Here is an 8,552-nt window from a genome sequence, read left to right as displayed (position 1 = left end):
AGGTGTACTTGCTGCTTTTTACAAAGCAGTTTTGCTTACATCATTCCGTTCCCAATAAATGAAGAAGAAACCCAGGCCTCAAGTATGAGTGGCAGAGTCAGGCCTCAAATGCAGGGCTTCTGACTCTGACTCCAAGCTCCTGTGGGGGCACAGTTGACTGGGTGTTCCTCCCCTTTGGCTTACAGGAGTCAAGGCCAGGCCAGCCAAGCCCTGGGGCCTTGAGCTTGAGATGCAGGGAATGAGGGAAAGAATGGAGAGGAGGGGCAGCACAACTGCCCTGGCTCTGAAGATCACCTGACCACAGGGACCCCAGACAGAAAGCATGGAAAGAGCCCAGGCAGTTCAGCTCCAGGAATCAAGGAGGCTGCCCCCGCTCACCGCTGGACTTTCACTGGGGCCATAGCGACCCAGGCTGAGGCTGAGGCCGAGGCTGAGGCCCAGAGAATCTCTGGTCACTGAGCCTCCGATTAAAGTGGCCACTCAGAGACCAGCCTGGAATGGTCTTGGCTGCCTATGGCTGGGTGACAGGAAGAAAGGCTGCCTCCGGACTCAGAAGCTAGCCGATGCCATGTACTGAGCAGTCACCAGGGCCCTGTTCTCAGGGCTTTCTGTGTGTGCATTCACTTCATTCTCACTTCAGTCTCATGAGATGGCTGCTACTCTCAGCCCCATCTTATGGAAGGAGAAACCAGGAACACAGAGGGGTTTAAACGACTTGCTCAAGAATTCACAGCTAGAAAGTGGTAAAGCTGGGATGTAAACCCTGGCAGCCTGATCCCAGAGTCTGGGCTCTGCACTACCGTATTAGACAGGCCCTGAAGCCATGTGTCTGACATCAAGGGTGCAGGCCACAGGACCCCACCTCACTCTCTCCCCATGCTGGTACCACCACCTCACGCCCCTCAAGCACCTAAGCGTTTGGACTCTGGATTCAGGCTTCTTGATTTCAAATCCTTGCTCTACAACTTCCTAGCTGTGTGCCCATGGGCAAGGTACTTTCCCTCTCCAAGTCTCCATTTCCTCATCTGTAAAACAGGGCTAATAGTGGTTCTACCTCAGATAAGGACCTCCCTTATGAGGCTCATGAGACTTGCGGTGTCCATGGAACAATGCATGTGACTAAGTTTTGAGCACGGTGCCTGGCCCGTAGTAAGTACTCAATAAATGTTTGCTTTCATTGTAGGGTAATATAATAAGGCGTTGACTCTGCCGATTGGCTGGACAGTAATGTGAGCAGGTAGAGGGCAGAGACAGAGCCCTGGGATGAGGTTCCAGCCCAGCTAAGCCCATTCAAGTGGACAAATGTTTCAAAGGTTCATTGATATTACTCTGTGCTCAGGTCTGTTCTGGGCCCCACTCTAGGTAAGACACAGAGGTGGATGAGGCACAGTTCCTGCTCTCCAGAAACTCCCAACCTATTGGGGGAAACAGACACAGGCACACAGTATAAGCAGAAGCACTGCGAGAGCTGAGAAGAGTAGCAACTTTGCCTTGATTTGAGGGTCAGAAGTGTCCATGAAGGATGCACAGGAGTTTGCGGGCCAGGGGCAAGGGGATGGGCATTTCTGGCTGATGGAACTGCAATTCGAAAGACTCAGAGGCTTAAGGGTGCCTGTGCTGGTCAGGGACCCGTGAATAGGCTTGTGTGATTGGGGTGTAAGTTGAATGCGGTGTTGGAGGGGTTGAGGTGAGAAACTTAAGAGGTGGGCAGGGGCCAGATCAACCAGGGCCCTGACTGCCATGATGAGGAGTTGAGGGATGACTGACAATGTGAAATGGAAACTGAGATGACAAGATCAGGATGGAGTTTGGGAAAAATCACTTTGGCTGCTGTTTTGCAAGAGAGACGGACAGATGGAGGCGGGGAGAGAAGTCGGGAGGCGATTGCCATAGTCCCGGCAGGAGGACCGGAGTGTTGGCACTGGGGGTGGTCAGAAGTGGGCAGAGTCAAGAGATGCTGCAGAGGCAGAACTGAAGTATAACCCAGAAGTTTCTAGCTCAGGCCCATCTGTGGCAAGACCTCAGCTGAGCTGGGAGCAGACACCTGTGCTCTGTAAACTGGTCTCTTTTCCCCCTTTGGTGTTTATTTTCATTTCCTTGTAAAGTTCAATTCAGAAAATTCCGATCTTGTTTCAGCTGAACTGAAGAGAAGGAAGGTTTTTCCATACCCCAGATGGGATCTGGGTTCCTGGGGCCTCCCAGGGCCTCCCAGGGCCCAGGCTTTGCTGGTGGCAACTCCAGCAGGGTGATGTTACACAAAGCTGGGAAGATCTGTGGGGCTAGAGCCCAGGAGAAGGCTTGGCATGGCTTGGCAGGACTGCTGTGGGGGATGAGAGCAGTTTGGCCAGGATTGGGGGACTGGAGGGGGCTGTGCACAGAGAGAGAAGCGAGCAAATCCTGCCTGTTGCCTCTTTGAAAGGAGAAAGGCTCCCTTCCCTGGGCAGTGCCCCTAAGTCATGGACACCTCTGGCCTTTTCTTTTCTGGATTCCACGCTCCCAGGCTCCACTGAGGGGTGTCTTGGATGAGTGTCTGTGCTAGAGGGAGGGATCCCAGAGCCCACAATCAACAGCCCTGGATGGGTGTGGGGGTGGGGTGGGAGAAGGGGGATTGGGAGGCTGTGAGGTAATGTGAAGAGGCAATGGGCTGAAAGTCACAAGACCTGGGTGAGGGCCAGTCCCGGTAAACTCTCTGTGTGACTCTGGGCAGTTCCTTCTTCCCTTCTCTGGGCCTCAGTTTTCCCATCCATCCAACTAGGGGGCTGGACTAGAAGGTCTCTAAACGCCCTAACAGCTTGAAAGATTCCATTCTCTTCTCTGAATCTGCCCAGGGGGAGGCGTTGGGGGCTGGGGCACCGGCAGGGGCTGAGAATTCCATAGCAATTTGCATGTGAAAGCATGTTACTGCCATGGCTATTAGTGTGTGCAGGGGGGCTGAAGACAGGGCAAGGACAGCTAACTGTCAGGCTGTCCAGAAAGGCCCGCTGCCTGGGTGGGGGAGGGAGGGAGGGAGGCCCTGGAGGTGTGCAAGGGAGGCTGGACCACCACCTTGGGTTCCCAGGGAAGGGTGAATCCCAAGACCTTTAGGGACCCAAGCTTGAGATGCCCAATCCTGGGTCTGGCCCCTACAGGGACCTCCAAGCTGTCGTGTCGAGGAGTGACTTCAGAGCTGCGTGAGGTGCCACAGGAGAGGGGCCCCCAGGGAGGGGGACAAACTATTAGTGCATTTGCTTTTCCGGGTCTGCTCTTACCAGGCCTAAACCTCCCAAGACCATATTTTCCTCAGGTTTATAATGTGACCTTTTGGTAATTGCTTTGTATAAACTTACATAGTTTGTCAATATAAATACTATGTGTGTGTGTGTGTGTGTGTGTGTGTGTGTGTGTGTGTGTATATATATATGTTTGTTAGGTTCACTCACACAAACTCTTGGGGATTCTGGGAGAACAAAGCAGCTGTGTGCAAAAAGGGCTCACAGCTGTGGCCTGTGAGGAAAGAGAGGTGGCTCTGTCAGCACTCCCTGTGTGCCTTTAAGTCCCTTCCGGTATCTGGGTCTCAGTTTCCCCATAAGGGGTTTGATCTGGAAAGGAGCTCTCAGGAAAGTCCTAGCTCTGCCATTTCCTGGCCTCTGACCTCTCAGATTCTACTGAACAGGCATGAGGGCAGCAAGGGAGGCCACCAGCCAGTCCCCCCTGAGAACAAGGGCTCTTCCCCGCAGAATCCAGCTGGTGGAAAGGCCCTGGTGCAGGGTGGCTTCCACGGTCTCGGCTGCTCCTGGGACCCTGGAAGCAAAGGAGCCACCTGGAGCTCCTCCCTAGGGCCCTGGTCAGAAGCCAGGTCTTTACCCACTGCTCCTGCGGAGGCTGAGAGAGACCAGCCCGTGGGGCCACAGGGGTAGGTAAGGGCTGAGGACACACACCTCTTCTACTTCGGCTTTGGGAGGTGTTTATCATGGGTATATTTTGCCCAGCCCCCAGTCCAGGTGGGACTGGGGCTGGGGGAGGCAGACTGGGATTGAGGCCTCAAGATAACTTCTGATGAGGATGTTTAGGAACTCTGTAAGAGGCCGGCTTTGGTCAGTGATGATGGGAACAGCCAGGGCTTGGGGGCCACTCTCAAAGCAAGAAGGATCCCTGGGAAGCCCAGCCCCAGAGTCCAACTGCCCACTCCACACCTCGTGAGAGAAGCAACAGCTACCACTTATTGGTGCCAGGCATTCAACACTTGTTTAAAAACTATGGATGAATGAACAAATGGAAGGCTAAGTTTAGTACCCAAGCTTTTAATCTGTGTATCCTCCATTCTGCCTCTCACATCACCACACAAGAACTTTAAGAGCTAATCAGGCACTTAAAGGCCAGTCTAGAATGTGAGGTCCCTGGGAGCAGGGACCTTGACTATCCTGTTCATCACTGTACCCTAGTGCCCAGATTGCTGACTGGCGTATAGTAGGTGCTCAGTAAATATTCTCTGGATAATTGAAGAAATCTAACCCCACTCCTCATTACCCAGACAGGGAAGTCGAGGCCCAAAGAGGCAGGGACCTGCTTGCAGCTGGTCAAAAAGTCACGGCAGACCTGGGACAGGCCCTGGGCTCCAGCCTCTCAGCACAGGGCTCTTTCCCCGGTATCAAAAGGCCCCCGTGGCAAACTCCTCCTGCCCTTCCCTATCCCTTCACGAATTCCTTATTCCCCGCACCCCCAGCTTTCCCTCTTTCCTTTCTCTTTGCCAGCTGGATAATTAACCACTGGAAACAAAACCTGTAATTACTGTCCTCCCCATGCCCTTAAATTGCTTTCAGTTTGGGCTCCATGACCCCCGTCCTGGGTGGGGGTTGGTCTCCCCCTCAGCAGCCTCCCAAAGGGGGAGTCAACCTAACAAGCACCAGCTGAGGCCCCAGCCCCCCAGATCCAATGGCCAGCTGTACAGGAGGCCGGCAGCAGATGGGCGAGGAGGGTCCCCTGGCAGGCTGGGGCTGACTCAGCTGGGGTGTCAGTGGGACTGTGACGTGCCCGGGCAGGACAGGAGGCCAGGCAGGCGGGCCGGATTTCCGAGAGTGATTGATGCCAGGTGGCCAAAGGGCCGCTGGCTCAGCAGGGACCAACTTAGGATGGTCCCAGTAGAGCCAGGTCTCTTCTTGGGTTCTTCAGCTCACCCTCATGCCCCTGCCTAGAGGGTGCCAGGCCATCCACATCCCTGGTGCCTCCGGGAGGCCTCCTGGGAGCTTAAAATGGATCAGCGCAATAAGTCCCAAGAGCCCTGGCCTTCCAGCTCCACAAGGCCTATCCCTTCAGGGAAACTGAGGCCTGGTTAGCACCTGCTCAACTTGGCTTCGTTGGTGATCTGGGCTCAGCCTGTGGAGGAAGCGAGGCAGCTCCACCCTCACCTGGGAAGCATCCTCTATCCCTGACTCACCAGGAGTTTGGGCCCAGCTGGGACAGGAAGGAGAGCTGAGGGTGGGGCCAGTCTGGGGCCCTACCACAGGAGGCTCACAACCCCTGCCTCCAGCTAGCTTAGCTTGTTCCGTTCCTGACCCACACAGAGGCTAAGGGAACGGCGGGGGGATGGTTCCCGTTCTTCAAGAGCCCCAAGGAAGCACGCTTGCTCAGTCCCACCCAAGACGGGGCAAGGAGCAGGGCGGTGGGCCGGAGGAGAATCACCTTCTAGCAACTTCTGTTTGCTCATGGTAGAGTAAAAACACCTGGACTTAAAGCCTCGTGCTTGCGTTCACTTGATGTGTGTTCTTGGGCAAGTCACTGCCCCTTGCAGAGGGTCTGTTTCCTCACCTCAAATATGGGGCAAAGAATTCCCCACCGTCCACCCTCACAGGGAAGCTTATGAAAGTCAATGAGATAACATGTGTAAGTGTTTTTATTTTTAAGTGGCAGGCACTGGCCGGGTGAAGGACACTGCCACAAGGGGCTACTGAGCAGTGCTGTGTGGCCGGCACAGCAGACACGGAGCTCAGACGAGCAGCGGCCACGGTGCCCAGGCCAGGGCACGTGACAACAGCAGTCACAAACCTTCTGGGCTGTTGGAGAGGCTGCCTTATACTCTGCTTTGCCGTCTCCCAGAGATTTTACTTCACACTCCTCACAGCTACTCCCAAGGGGCCCCCAGAAACTCGATCCTCCACTGAGAGGGTGGGGGCAGCCGTGTCCTGGGCTGGGCGGGGGACCACCCAAGGACACTCATTGGTGATGTGTGGGAAGGGCTCTACCCAACCCAGATCAGGCTCCCCCTCAGTTAGAGACATCAATCTGGCCTGAACCAGCCCTGAGTAGAGACCCCTGGCCCAGGCAGGGGCCCCTGCTCTGGGCAGGCAGTCAAGCAGCAGAGGCCCCATCTGATCCAGGCACTTCCTTTGGTTAATGAGAAACCAAATAAACAGCCTCTGCCCCAGCTGGCTTCGGGAGCACCCCAGCCAGGCCCAGCCCTGCCTGCTCCAGCCAGCCTCCCTCCCTTTCACCCTGCAGGTCCCGTGACTTTCCTCCCTTGCCTCCTCCGTGCGCTTCCCACTTCCCTCACAGCCCTGCCTGCTCCTTGGCTGGTGCGCTGGGGCTTCCTGCTCTGGATCGCTAACCAACCCTCCCCTTCCTTCCTCCTCCTCCTTTCCTCTAGTGCCTTCTTACCCATTTTTAGCTGCTGGGATCCCACTTGTCCTCCTCTCCTGACATCTGTCTCAGCCATCTCCATAAGGAGGGAGTCCCCCGCCCAGAAGACCTGCGGGCTGCTCCGGGCCTTGCCAGCCTGTGTCTCTGCTGTGGCAATGAGGCCAAACCCTCTTCAGGGCCCTCACTCCACTCTCAGACCATCAGCCTGCAGGAGGGAGATGCTCAGATGCTTGGGTGCTCGGGGCTGCTCTAGCTCGAGGGCTTTGTCAGCCGGAAGTCCCCGAGTGTGCCATGGTGAGAGCTCTGGTGTGCAGGAGAAGGAAGGCTCTTCTGGCTAAGAAGCGAACTGGACAGCCTGAAGCAGCCTCATTACCCAGCGGGCCACAGCTGAGGCCCAGCTCTTGGGAAGTTATTTCTAGCCACCTCCAGGTGTCTTGAGGCAGGGCAGGGCTGGGCCTGCCAGCAGGTCCCAGATCTAGCCCCAGTGAGGTGGTGGCAGTACTTGCGGACACACCCAGGTCCCCATGGAAACACCTCCTCCCCCATCTACTCTCTCTAGCTGAGTCTAGTGCCAGACGGGGCAGATGCCCATGGCCTATGCCACAGTGGTGATAGGATAGACAGGGGGCTATGGTCACAGGGTCCAGCAGAACAAGAGGGTAGAAGAACTTGTGACGAAGAAGGGCACAGAGCATTTTCAACATCTTGCTCCACTAGGACAGCCACCATCTTCCCATACCAGACCAGATCACCAGTGTTTTGGGCACATGAAAATCACACACACGCGCTCTCTCTCTCTCTCTCTCTCTCTCTCTCTCTTTCTCTCTCTCTCTCTCGCTCTCTCTCTCTCTCTCTCTCTCTCTCTCTCTCTCTCTCCCTCTCTCTCTCCCTCTCTCACTCATATACTCACTCATACACTCACACGTCATTCCCCAACATCACGACACCATTTTACACCCATTTCTCCATGTGGTTAATTTTTTTTTTTAGTTCTCATTTTTTCTAAGAAAAAAGCAACAAGAAAATAATTCAGAGTTTATACAAAACATCTTTACATTATTTTTTTTCCAAAAAAGACTAGTATTTACACAAATGGCAACAGAAACAAAAACAAAAAAAACCTTTCGACTGCCACCTGGAAGGGACTGGCTGTTCCGCTCCCTCTCCCACCTGGCAGTGGGGTGGGCACCTGGCCAGGAGGCAGTGTGGAAGTGGATGGTGGGAGGCCCAGCTCCTTCCATGGCCACTCTGGGAGTGCCTGCAAGGCGCTTGCTAGTGGCAGTCTGTTAGCAGCCGTGCTGGCAAGGAGCCGGGGTCAAAGTGCACGGCGTGCTGGCCCAGCCCTAGGCAAGCCTCTTCCTCTTTCCAAGCCCCAGCCCAAGACTGGGGGGCTAGCGGGAGCTGGGTTAGGGGGGCACCCACCTGAGCTAGAGCCCAGAAAAGAAGCAGGCTACCTGGCCTTATACCCGCTTAGTTCTCCGCCCTGGGCCTCTGTTTCCCCACCAGGCCGAAGGGTGCCAAAGGTGAGGGGAGAACAGGGCAGAGCGGAGAAGGGGGAACTCCCAGCTCTGCAGGGCAAATAGCCACCTGGGTACCTCACCTCCCTCCACCCCCCATGAGGTCATCTGCCTGCAGCAGCTCTCCTGTTCCCCAGGCAACAGCCAATTAAGACATTAATAACCGTGAGAGTGAGGGAGGCAGGATATGTCCAAGTATCCCACAGGAAGTTTTTTTTTTTTTTTTTTTGGTGGAAGGGTGGCAGCCACTACCCCATTGCCAAGATCAGCACTGTAGAAGGAGAGTCAGTGGGGGAGGGTGAGACACCTTGCCCAATGGCACTCTTGTCTTCCCTCGTGGGCAAGAACAGCCCTGGCCTGTCCCCTCCCCACATAAAATATGCCAACAAGTTTATAAAAGAAATGCCATCCTATGCTTCCCGG

This window comes from Leucopleurus acutus (assembly GCF_964270905.1).
Source record: "Leucopleurus acutus genome assembly, chromosome: X".
NCBI lineage: Eukaryota > Metazoa > Chordata > Mammalia > Artiodactyla > Delphinidae > Leucopleurus > Leucopleurus acutus.
Note: the sequence above shows the minus strand (reverse complement) of the source record.